This window comes from Lycium barbarum, chromosome 1, assembly GCF_019175385.1.
Source record: "Lycium barbarum isolate Lr01 chromosome 1, ASM1917538v2, whole genome shotgun sequence".
In the NCBI taxonomy this organism is placed as follows: Eukaryota; Viridiplantae; Streptophyta; class Magnoliopsida; order Solanales; family Solanaceae; genus Lycium; species Lycium barbarum.
Window position 1 is genome coordinate 43,333,685 of NC_083337.1, and position 13,164 is coordinate 43,346,848.

The 13,164-nt window shown below is 41.2% G+C and overlaps 1 long non-coding RNA gene across 2 annotated transcripts in view; it reads right to left on the reverse strand.

Annotated features, from left to right (window-relative positions):
* LOC132636344 (uncharacterized) overlaps positions 1 to 12,953 on the reverse strand; it is a 32,177-nt gene extending 19,224 nt beyond the window's left edge. For both annotated transcript variants that reach the window (XR_009581214.1, XR_009581218.1), the window contains exons 1-2: positions 12,751 to 12,953; positions 12,026 to 12,092 (exon numbers count right to left, since the gene is read on the reverse strand). This is a non-coding gene — a long non-coding RNA (uncharacterized LOC132636344). The remainder of the gene's footprint in view (positions 1 to 12,025; positions 12,093 to 12,750) is intronic.
* Positions 12,954 to 13,164: the final 211 nt, after the last annotated feature.

Consider the following 13,164-nt stretch of genomic DNA (forward strand, 5'->3'; position numbering starts at 1 on the left):
ACTACCATGATTTCTCTAAGATCATTAAGCTTTTCATTAGCAATCTAGAATCCACAATCAACACAATTTCACTCCTTAACCATTAAATCGTTATTTTACATCATGGAACTTACCATAACAACAATTACAATACTAAGTAAAATTAATTCACCCCACCTTTCCATAACCCACACCATTCGGCCAACACACCCCATATACATATTTTCATGAATTTTCATATTTTCTACACTTTACAACAATAACCAACACACAACATAACACAACACAACACACAACACACACACACGGCTTGACTATGCAAGTCACAGCCACACACATACACACTTCCATCACATAAATTTCATCCATTTTCATACACCACCACATACTTACGCATCCACAACACATAAGAAAAAGTTCAAACCTCACCTTTTTACTTTGAACCTTCACTTGGATTACTATTGAAGACTTGTCAAGCTTTGTATTTTTCTTGCTCCAAAGAACTCTTCACTATGTTAAGAACCCTTCAAGGAATTGTTTAGCTAGAAGAGGTAGATTTTTTTATGAAAAATTCCCAAAGTTCTTGTTGCTCTTGTTATGGCCGAAATGGCCTTTGAAGTGTTTCTCCCTCTCTCTTATTCTTCAAGACTCTTGAAATTTCTAGAGAATTATGACAAATAAAGATGACTTAGTCATCTTTTAAATTTGTTCATTAAAGCCCCATGTGGGCTTAAGCCCACTACTAGGTGGATGGCCAAACATGGCCCAATTAGCCAAGCCCATTTTTTTTGTGTTTTGCACTTCATGAAAATTTATTTTTTTCCAAATTCAAAATTTACCCTTCGTCTTCCTCCGTATATCCACGAGTCATATTGCAAATTTCCCTTTATGCCCTTGACCTTCCTCATTATTTCCACTTCTAAATTTTTCATAAGCAACTCATATGCCAAACAAAATAAAATATGGCCTTGCTTGTTGTCTTCCCGCAATTGTCTTGAATTATCCGATTGCACAAAATGCGGGATATAACATAGTGATCACACCGTACCTATATGGTCGGGCAGCTTATACATACATACTTGATATGATGTTTATGATATAAGTTAGCATGCATTATTCCGTCTTAAGTGACATTCAGTTACAAGTTGTTTCCTTACTTGATGTTCCGTTATCTATTCGATATGTTATTATTGTTCATGCCTTACATACTCAGTACAATGTTCATACTGACGTCCTTTCTCTTTGGACATTCTGTTCATGCCCACAGGTAGATAGGGAGGTGGCCCAGATTCCTAAGAGCCACTCAGCAGATTTACAGGAGCACTCCATTATTCCAGAGGTGCCAGTTATTGATGTATTCTTTTGTGTACAGCTATGGGCATGACGGGGTCCTGTCCCGTCCTTATGTCTCAGTACTCTAGTAGTGGCTCGTGGATACGGATGCGTGGGTAGTAGTTATCGCATGGATACATCAGTATATATATTCTTGTATATCATTTTTATAGCCGAGAGGGCTTATATATATTTATGTATTGCCTTAGAGATTGTATATGTTCAGGTTTGGTACGATGATTAGCATAACGAGTGGTGCTCGGTAGTCAGCTCTGGGTACCCGTCATGGCCCCTTAGTCAGGTTGTGACATATACTGCTTAGAATAAGTACGCAAGCCGATAAGGCTGCCAAAGATTTACAAAGTATTTCAGAAACCATGCTGACTCAGCTAGCTGACATATATACAACCCACGAATATCTACAGACCTCTAAAGAGTATAACTATATCATAAGATGTGACAGGGCCCCGCTGTACCCCTGAATATGAAAATCAATATCCAAAAGATCAAGTACCAAAATGAACTCGGTAGCTCCAGAACAATGGAGCACTCCAACTCAGGCTGAAAAAGAGATCCTAAGATGGAGGGTCACCAATTTGTCTACCCGTGCCTGCAGGCATGAAACACAGTCCCTCGAGAAAATAGGGGAGTCAGTACGAATAATGAACTGGTATGCAAGGCATGAACAACAATAAATAAGTCATAAGGAGGTAAGCTGAAACAAGAAACTCAACCTGTACTATGAATAGCCCCAAGGCAAGAATCATTCATGCTTTCATATAAAATGACTTATCAATCCATAAGTACCCATAGGCCTTTATCGCCATCATATTTATATAACGTACCCAGCCCTAGTGGGACTCGGTGTGTATAACATACCCGGCCTGTATCAGGACTCGGTGTGAATAGCCAACTAATGGGTTCTCATATATATGAATGCATATGAGACTCATAGAATCATTATGGAACCTTTTGATGAGATGTAAGGACATAAAGGTTTCCAGTGTTGTTATGAAGCAGTAATGCTCAATAAGTAAGGCTGTCGGAATCATAGACATGAACGATATATGACAAGGTAGCATTTGGGGTCAAGGTATAATTCCCCTAATGTGTCTAAGAGTGAAAGTCACTTTTGGAGTTTATATGTTTGTCGTTCGTTCGTATCGTAAAGAATTATGCCAAAAAAAGAAAAGGGAATAGCCTTAACATAACTGGAAGTCTTCCTAAACGTCTAACGTCTACTTCTCTAGCTCGTAAGTCTACAATTAAGATAGCATATCCCACAATTAGATCATTTACATCACTTACTATCCAATCCAGTTACGAATGAAACTTAACGAAATTCATGCAGAATTTTCCCTGTAATTCTTACTCCAAAACAGTCCATAATATACACAACATCATTAACAACAACAACAACAACAACAACAACAACAATATTCAGAAGCTATATTCCAAAAATTCCATCCACGACAACTCAAGAATACACTCCAAATTAGTTCACACGATAATAAACAACAACAATAACTTATACGATTTCCCGCCATTAATCCGGTTGTTCTCATCTCACAATTTAGCTATGGCCTGGATGAAATTAAATATATCTAGGAGAGGAGGGTTCTTACCTTATATGCCAAGAACTACTCCTTCCACCTTACGTCATTTCGAAGAAAGTATGGATTTAACAATGTGACATAAATACAAATAATGAGATTGCAGTAGTGAGCAATAATATTGTTCTTGAGAAAAATCTATACCTTGATTTCCTTAAAATGAACTCCCATAGCTACTAATCCAAGGGATGTTGTTGCCATTTCTGTTTGGAATCTCCAAATAAAAGGCTGCTATGTATACTTATAATCTTACGTTAGGGCTGTAGATATGTTTTTAAGAAATTTTTCTATCAATTGATGGGAGATCTACCGATATATATATTACCTTACTAAAGGGTCGTGTGGGCCCACAAATATATGTATTATTCTTATCCCCAAATTGATCATCAATATCTACATAAGCATTAGTCACGTTTAACTCTAATTCCATTGAACCACACGTGTCTTCCATGTTATTAACAACTAACTACTTGTCTTCCACAGACACTCTTAATTATTCACATGTTTCCCACTAACATTCTTAATTAATCAATTACTCAAATAATTAATTTCTTGATCATGATTCACTTAAACATGCACCACTTTTAACACACTTCGTATACTCATTATCATAATCATGTGGTAGAACTCTAGTCCATAGCATCTTTATGCATACACAAAATATTATTTGCAATCATCGTCACCCTAATATTAAGTCTTAAATCATTTTAGGACCTCATCCATTTATACTCTGATCTCTTTATTTGCATACTTGTGTATGACCAAAATTCTCCAGTGCCAGCTATTCGGACCATAGCCTAAAAGTACGAGTATAATATTGATAAAACTTATACTCTCTGATTCGCTTAACCTCTAACCTTCACGACACTTACTTATCAATTGTTAACATAGCATAAATCCTTATAACCTAAAAAATAATCTTGTCCTTGAACTTATATCAATTAACTTACGAAAAATCCAACGTACAAAAGTACGGGATATAACAGCAAACTCGCCCTCGCTAGGAGTATATCCTAAATTGAAGCGGTAATTTTCTTTCGGGACGGTATGGGTTCAGTTATTCCTTCAAGGAACCTTCTTAGTCCCTTTGCTGTTTCAAAACCATTTCTCTGCATTGTGGAAGCAATCATTCTGTAGACTACCTACATGGGTCTGTCAACCTCCCTTTCTGAGCTGGTGGCACCGACGTATTCTACGACGTGGAAGTTTGGTCCGTGAGGACTTCCTTCGATTGCTGGTACAACGTTGTAAGGATGCTTCTGGACATCTTTCTCAGCTTCGACCATGATTTCCTAGCCTTGCCATTCGAATTTTAAAGTCTGGTGCAGACTTGATGGCACCGCTCCGGCAGAGTCGATCCAGGGTCTTCCTAAGAGCATTTTGTAATTGGCAGTGATCGCCTTGACATGGAATTTACGGAAAAGGAGGCAAGCCTGACCGGGATCTACAAGTTGATCTCCCATAAAGAATCGCTTAGGGATCCGTCAAATCCCCTGACATTCGTCCCACTCTGGTACATTTTGCCTATGTCATATCCAAGCTGTGTTAGGATTGTTACGGGCCAAATGTTGAGGCCCGACCCATTATCTACAAGTACCCCTCCTACGTCCTTGTCACGGCATTCCAGGGTGATATAGAGGGCTCTGTTGTGGGATGTCCCTTCGACGAGCAACTCTTCCTTAGAGAAGCAGATTTTTTTTCCCTAATGATATGGGCTACTAACTCAACTAAATCCTCACTATTTGTACCCGCTGGTACAAGTGCGTCATGCAATGCTTTCATTAAAGTGTGCCTGTGTGAGGGTGAGCTAGCCAGCAATGACAACACCGAAATTTGCGCCTGCGTCTTCTTCAAGTGCTCGATAATGTAGTAATCTTTTGGCTGCATGCGCTGGCAGAATTTTCTGCCTCTCCTTTAGTTATCGCCCTTTTCTGAGTGTTTTCCTTCCTTGCGGCATTCTGGCCAATTCCCTAGGATTGTAGCATCTTCCTGAGCGAGTCAAGCCTTGGGTCATAGTTGTATACACAGTGATTGGCTCATTGGGTTCAAGTACAATCTGTTGTGCCACCTGGGCTATTACGGGTGCTGGAACCAAAATTTTAAACATGGTTATAGCCTTGGGAACTTCTAGACTAGGGATCAAGACTTTTAATTTTGGGTCGCTCTTGGAGTGTGAGGGAAGCCACTGTATGTTCAAAAGACTCAGTTATTTTGGGAGACAATGTTCCGCAGGCTTCCCAATCTTCATCTCTCTCTATCATGTGGACCATGCCATTTCCATGATTTGGCAGCGGGTTCATGTTTACAGTCGGAGCAGCAGTTTCCAGAATGATTTCTATTTTGTCGATCAGATCCTGAATTTTTTGTTCCAGGTTTCTGCATCCTTCGTGTCATGCCTATTCCTTCCTGAATGTTAGGCGCAAGTCTGATCGGCCCTGTAGAATTTCTTTCTGGGTTGTGCTGGCTTTGGTGGGACATTCTAAATTAACACCACAGTTAGTAGTCTCTCAAGGAGTCGAGCCCTTGGTTCGAGGAGCGTCGTGAATTCCCTTAAGGGTCTTTTCTCGAAAGCTGGATGAGGAGCATTATATGCTGGAAGTGGTGGTTGATTTTGGTAATTTCGGGTTGATAGGCTTTTGGAGGGTTATTTTATGGTGGGCGATAGTGCTGTTGGGGTGGTGGTTGGTAAGTTTGTTGTGGTAGTGGTTGATAAGCAAGAGCGGACACTGGGCAGAGCCGTGTATACTAGTACAGTAGTGGTGAAGACTGGTTGTGCATAATACATGGTTGTTGGGCTATATAGAGGGGCAGAGTAATTTAGGAGGGGCAGAGTTTGGTGAGAAGATGGTGTTCCTTTTGGGTTTTGGCTCGGAATGTGGGATATTCTTGCCACGTCCTCTTGCTTTCTGCGGAAGACTCCTACAGCGGCCTGCCCAGATGCTTTGTTAAAGATACTGATGATCTCTCCAGATTTGAGACCATATTCCATGGCCTCCCCCATCGTTACCAACTCGAAGAGTGGCCTCCCGGCCATGGACAACATCCTATCATAGAAATTTCGCTCCTACGACCTAATGAATATGGAGACTAGCTCTCCCTCATACATCAGCTGCTGCACACGAACTGCTTCGGCCCTCTATATTCTGGCGAATTCTCTATAGATCCCCCATTGAATTTTTCTTGATCTTCTCGAGGTAGTAACGGCCAGGCACGGTCTCGATATTGAAATGAAATATTTCCATGAAGGATTGCGCCAGGTCTTCCAAAAGGAGTCATTGGCGCATGTCTTGTGTGGTGAACCATATGGCAGCCTCACCGGCCAGGCTACGACTGAATAGTCGCATGATTAAGGGTTCATTCTTCTTTACTTCGACTAACTGGTCACAGTATGAATGGAGGTGTGCCTTCGGGTTTCCTGTCCCGTTGACCATTTTGAATTTTGGGATTTTGAACCTTTATGGTAGGTCCAAATCTAGGTGCATGAACTAGTCATCGTACCTAAGGCCCATGGCCTTTCTCAAGGACCTATTGGACTTTTTCATGAATTCTTCCATCTTCCTCTCCATGTCTTTCTCCCGTGTGTCTTATTCAGCTCTCCGAGTCCTTTCCATTTTCTTGTAATGATCCAACTCCTTGGGCCCTGGAGAGGATTCATTTGGGATGTTGGGAGTGAAGAAGGATACTTGGTGGATGGGATGGTTAAACAGGCTAGTGGTGGTTTTCCCAACCGGTGGGGCCATTGCGTGTACATGGCTTGCCCGATTGAAGAATACCGACCGAAGGACTTAATACGAGGGGACTGAGTGGGTGGTTCTTGGAACTTGGGCGTTCTTAACTGGTGGTGGGGTATAGTAAGAGGGGCCATCATGGTTTAGATTGGTGGTGTTTAGTGTAGGGGGTATGGTTCAGGGTAGGTAGACTAGAATGTGATCGGGCACTGGAGAGCTCAACAAGGGGAAATGAGGAGGGTGTCTACTTTTTCGGTGGAGGCATTCTTTTCCGCATCAGCCGCCTCCCTTCTGGCCACCATTTCCTAGAGAGTAGCGATGGTAGTTAACAACGTTGCAATCACATCCTCCTGGGATGCTGTCTTTTGAGAGTCCTGGGTGTCTCCGTTGCGGAGAACGAGCTCATTTCTTGCTTCTTCAGGGGCAGTAGTCATTTTGTCTTTTCCTTTGTCGGAGAGGGATGCTAACGCGGCCTTGGATCTCATGAAGTATGCCAGCTTTCAATGTTACACTAATTGGCCTCTTTCTATAATATAAGAATAACTGAACGGTAAAGAAAGTTAGTTTATGGACATCAAATATAAAGGAAAAATATCACATATGGGTATTTAAAGCGCAAGTAGCACACAAAGTCATATATTGAAGCTTGAGTACTCTTGATCCAATGTTTTAAGGTCTTGGACATTACGGGTTTTTATGTTTGGAAAGATCTTGGTTTGGTGGTCTTGAGGTTGACTTACCACGGCAAACCTTTTGACCTGTCATAAAAAAAAATTAAGGGGGGGGGGGGGGGGGGAGGGGGAGGATCATAATTTAAACCATGAAGGAACCGAGTCTTATGTAGACTGCCTACGTATCCCGCCGAGGGAATTCAGGCGCTACGTAGTTCAATTACAAAAGAAGGATATACATTTCTTCCAAAATATCCTTTGGATAATCCTAACTGTAGACATTCCCAAACCAGGTCCGACTAGGGCTTCCCGCGTATCCCTCTATCGGGACATCAGGTCGGGGCAGTTCCTTTACAAATTTATGAGGGTGGACCGGGGGGGGGGGGGGGGGGGGTAATATTTGTGCAAAAGATACGATACCTAATATTTACCCAAAATTATAAATCTGCAAGTCGTTGTCCTTACGAACTTACTTCCTCATGTTAAATCTTTCTTTTCCTCATAACCATGGTGGGAGTAGGACCTAAATTTGTCAGGTCCTTATCATATTTTCGAGCTATAGTTTGAAGGCATGGCATCCTTCAATATCATGTCCCCTGGCTCCAGTATGATATAAGTAGAACTTGTTTCTTATTGGCCCTATAGGTGCGAGCTCGTAAATAGGTTCCATGGGTTTGATCTTGTTCAACAAATCCAAAGTCGAGAAAAGGCGAGCGTATGATTTCTCGAAAATCATGAAATCATACGGCCAAACTTGGGTTTTGGGTGGTAACTCCCTCTCCTAGGGTGATGGGGTCATGGACCAGCAAGGTATGCAGCCCCTATAAAGTCCTGATGATTTTGTTGTCAATTAAACTAACAATCCTTCTCCTCAACGCCAAACATTCCTTCAAGGTGTGACCCGCCATATTGAGGTGAAATGAGCACCTTTTCTAAGCGTACACCAAGTGAGGGACCAATAGCCGAGCCCTAGTAGTGCAATCCATCCCAGTGGCCATCATCCTACTGAATACTTCCTTGTAAGTGACAGGCAATGGAGTTACTCTGAATCGGGAAGATTGGACTCTGAAAGCTTAGCTCCATGGAGCCGGTAGAGAAAGGTCCGCCCTTCCAAAGTTCTCCGAAGCCATAGTAGAGGCAGCGGGCATCAGCATGGGTGAGGGTTCACAAAAATCTGTTCCCTCCTTGGTGGGGGCATAATATTTGGATTCGTCATCGGCATCGTTTCCTTGAAATTCGGGGAACATATCAAATGGGTTCTCCCCTCCTTCGACCCCTATGTCGAACGACTCTGATTCCTCTATGTCTTGAGGCTCTTCTTCTTCCTCTTCTTGCTTTTCTTCTTCTTCCTTCGGTTCTTCTTCATCAACAGTCTCGGGATCCTCCCCTCGGGGTTCTGTCTCCTCCTGGGGGTCTGATACAAACACCCACGGATCCGACTCGATTCTTGGTTCCCCATTTATCCCTTCTGGGTTTGCTTCATTGGGTGTTACAGGTCTTCTCTCTAGTGATACGTAGTTTAGCACTAGTTCCCTTACTTCTTTGGGAACATTTGCATAATCCTACTCTTGGGGCATGCCTCCAGGCGGATTGCCAACCATGCCCAGTAATCTGTCTACTTCCTCAATCTTTTTCCCTATCTCCTGGAGGTGTTTTTTCATCTGCAGTGCCTTGTCTCGCAGCATCTCAGCTGTCTCTACTAAATTCCGAGCTTCTCATCCTTCTTGATCCGCCATCGTAATAAGTCAACCTTTAGTAGAGATAAATTTGGGTAAATTTTAAATCTCATGGTTTTTCTTTTGGGTGCGTAGTTTGGATTATCGGACCAATTGTACTCAGGCTTTAATTTATAACCACACATACAGTCAGTAGGCATGTGAAGCACGAAGCAAACAAGCAAGTAATTTATAGATATTTACACTACTCGCGTTCCTAAGACCTTTTTGAATTAAGGCTTTCCTAGTCGTTTGAAACATGTAAGTGCCATTTGTGAAGATGAACCATTGCCCCAAAAAAGTCATCATGATTTAATAAATAATAGCAATATTTCCCCCGAAAGGATTACAAAAGTGATGACAAAGCCGACATGGGTCTTATAATAACAAAAGCAGTAATCAGGGAAGTCCTCCGGCTGCTGATGTAGAGGCTTGGCTCGTCCTGTCCTTCTTGACCCTTCGTAGGGTAGTCTGCATACAAAGGCGTGCATGATATAGCTCCATTCTGACAATTACCGGGTCTGTTTCTTCCAAGATTCTGGCCAAATGCTCATCTGTACCTTCCAGGTATTCTTTCATAGGCTCCTCTTCTTGGGCTTCCTAGGGAGGTATGGGCCCTGGGGTAAGTGCACGATCCAAGTGTCCCTGTATCCATGCGCGATACGCTGGGTCACACCCTGCTTTGAGCCTTTCTGGAGCTAGAGTATCTAGGCCCCAGCTTATGCGACCATTCCATTCTCTGAGGATCACCCCCGCGTGCTTGATTTTTTGTTCAGTGTGCTCAATAATGAACTGCTCAGCATTTTCTACCTAAGGGATCACTTGCCTCCTACCGAACTGTCTTAAACCCCTGGAAGGAAAATAAGGATGGATTTGTCGAACCCCAGGTTGGACACTAATTCACGAGACGATCTATCCGATTTTATCGGCTCCAACCCTGAACTTCTTTGGCTATGTTAAGGTGTTTGATAATCCTCCATTGCAGCAACATATTGCATCCCTAGAAGTATCGAAAATGATTTTGACACTTGTCTAGAGCCCGAAATATTTCGGCTAATATGATGGGCGCTAGGTCAAAATACCTCGTCTCTTGATCTTTGGTTACGCTGTGGAAGATCGCATGGGCCAGATAGATCACCCTGGTGTCTATGGCCAATGACCCATCCGGTGGAAATACCATAGTGCCTAACATGCTATAGCGAAGGCTAAAGGCTTAGTGGTCTCCCATTCTTCTCGGCTCTTGAATTCCCTCTAATATAGATGTACCCGGTGACATCCCCGAATCCCCGGTATAGATCCCTGAAGGCCACGGTGGGCCCTTGTGCCCAGGGCACATCAGACAAAGCAAGAAACCACATGATTTAGCCGACGATAGGCCTCTGTGGAAATTACAGATTGTGATCTGGCTTGTGTTGCCTCCTTAGAAAGGTCCCATTGCTGTCTATGGCATCCTTAATTTCTTCTAGGGTAGGAGTCATCTCAATATCAATGAAACGAAACAGCATTTCTTTGTCATCCCAATATCCCGTCAATACCTTTGTGAGCTCCGAGCGACCTTTCATTATCATGATAGAGGGCAACTGTCCTAAAGTGCAATTAATCGTTCTTTGGTGAGTATCATCCAACCATATAAATGAGATGCTATATTCTTTGGGTCACAGACCGTCCGAACACAGGGTAGTCATTCTTAATGAGCCTTAGGTAGGTCTGAGATACCCAAGGTCCGTCTAAGTATAAATGCTCTAGTCCAGTAAGGATTTGTCTTAGCTCTATCTTAGTTTTCACTAGAGTGGTTTCTCACGAAAGACCAAGAACCCGAGCGGACGATTGGGGCTGAACCGTTAGTGTTGTTGGACGACCGCATACCAACCTAGCCTTATAACGATTCGAAAGAAAGTTTTGGTTTTATAGTGAAGGAACGACAGCGTGCTCTGCGAAGTCGCCTTTGGACTATTCCCGATTCACCATTTTAGACTCATAAAAGGGATGATAATTATTGTGGTTCGCTTTTTACGCGGGTTTAGGGCATAAAAGGCTACTATGAACTCGTTGGTGCTCTTTTGGACTTTGTTTTAAAAGAGTCGCCACCTAATTTTTAGAAAATTAGGAAAACCTGTTTCGAAGGGTTTATTCAAATATCGTGAAAAAACCTTTGTAATCCAAAGTTCTAGGTAAGGGTTTTGAAGATCCCCTAGGAAAGCTGTTAGGCACCTAGTATTAAGGATCCATGCTATACGGTTGACCTTTGAATTCCAAAGTATGAGTATTTTCCTAAACTGTCAATTTTGTGTTTATTTCCTACATTTAGAAAAGACTGTCAATTTTGTGTTTATTTCCTACATTTAGAAAAGACTGTCATTTTTGTGAGTTTGCATATCATTTGGAAAGATTTGAGTATATCCCCTTTACATACATGGTATCGTAGTTTTCAGATTTATGATATTCGTTTGTAAATAGTTCCCTTTTATGTATAAGGAGTATATTTCATTTATAAATGAAGCGTAAGAAGAGCGTTTTGATTTTTTAAAGTATATGGCATACTTATACTTCGGTCCGAGTTAATCCGTCTTGGTACGTTTCAGCCTCATCCGGAACTCTTTATATTACGATGGTTTCATTTTTTGTTTGTAAAAAAAAAGTGTTTCCTATATTTTCGGGCAGTGTATCTCGGCTGTATAAACTTGTCTTTTTGGCCCTTTTATTACCCAATAAAATACGAGTCCCAGACTAGTTTAATTTCAGAAAAAAGAGTGTAAGTCCAATTTTTGGTCAAAACAAATAAGAAATAACTTAAAAGGAATCACGAAGTTATTTACCATAAAATAATCAAGAAACTAACAGAAATTACCAAATTAATGTTTAACTAAATAACTACTACAAAAAATAATCAAGAAATTAATAGAAATTACCAAATTAATAGTTAACTAAATAACTACTATAAAAGTAAGAAGGAAATTAAAAAAATTACCAATAAGATAGAGAGTTACCTTTTTTGGATGCAGCCAAAATCAAGAACGGATTTGAAGACAAAACCATCCTCAAACTCGAACCACACTACCAGAAGACAAAGTAAAAAAAAAATTAACAACTGAAGGGTTTCAAATCTAAGTTCAAAACCCCAAATATTATACTAGGCAGTTTAAGGTTTCGAAATTAGGTCTAAATTTCAAAACTCAATTCTTGCCTCTTTTTTCCTCTGGCCTCTTTACTCGTGAATGGGGGGTTTCTACTTATAGAACACCCCAAAGGGACACTAAAACCAAAACTACTAATGTGGTACTTCCCCAAAAATTACCATTTTTTAACTTAAAACACAATTACACGGTCCAGATCGAAAGATCCATAAAATCAACAGTTCATTTCACCTTAACATCTTGTAAAATAGATAAAAATAAAGTAATAAACGTGGATTGTACCTTAATACCGTGTTTGGATACAAAATGAGTGAAAATCAGGCAAAAAAGGACGGAGCATTCAATGCCTCTTTTTTCCTCCGGCCTCTTTACTCGTGAATGGGGGTTTTCTATTTATAGAACCCCCCAAAGGAACACTAAAACCAAAACTACCGATGAGGTACTCCCCCAAAAATTACCATGTTTTAGCTTAGAACACAATTACATGGTCCAGATCGAAGAACCATAAAATCAATGGTTCATTTCACCTTAAAAACTTGTAAAATAGATAAAAATAAAGTAATAAACATGGATTGTACCTTAATACAGTTTTTGCATACAAAATGAGCAAAAAATGGGGCAAAAAAGGACGAGCATTCAATGCTCCGTCCTTTTTTTTTTTGGAATCCACCATACTTGCCGACATCATGGCGGTGACAACATAGAGGGGAGGGGTAAGGGCGTGGGGAGGTGTAGAGGCGCATAGGGCGACTAGGGTTTTACACCTAGCCCCTTTTCAACTTTGCAAATGAGTCCCTCAGTTCTATGTATAACTGAGGGAGTACAATTCTCGTCTTTTAGGCCGGGTCAGCCCCTTGTGGGCTGGATGTGGTCCCATTAATTGAGATCATAATGCTTACGAATGATTGCTTAGAATTGAAGAGAAATTAATTTCCATTGTTTGTAATCCCAAAAGACTTCAAAAACTATGAGTATTTAGTGCTAAGGAAATA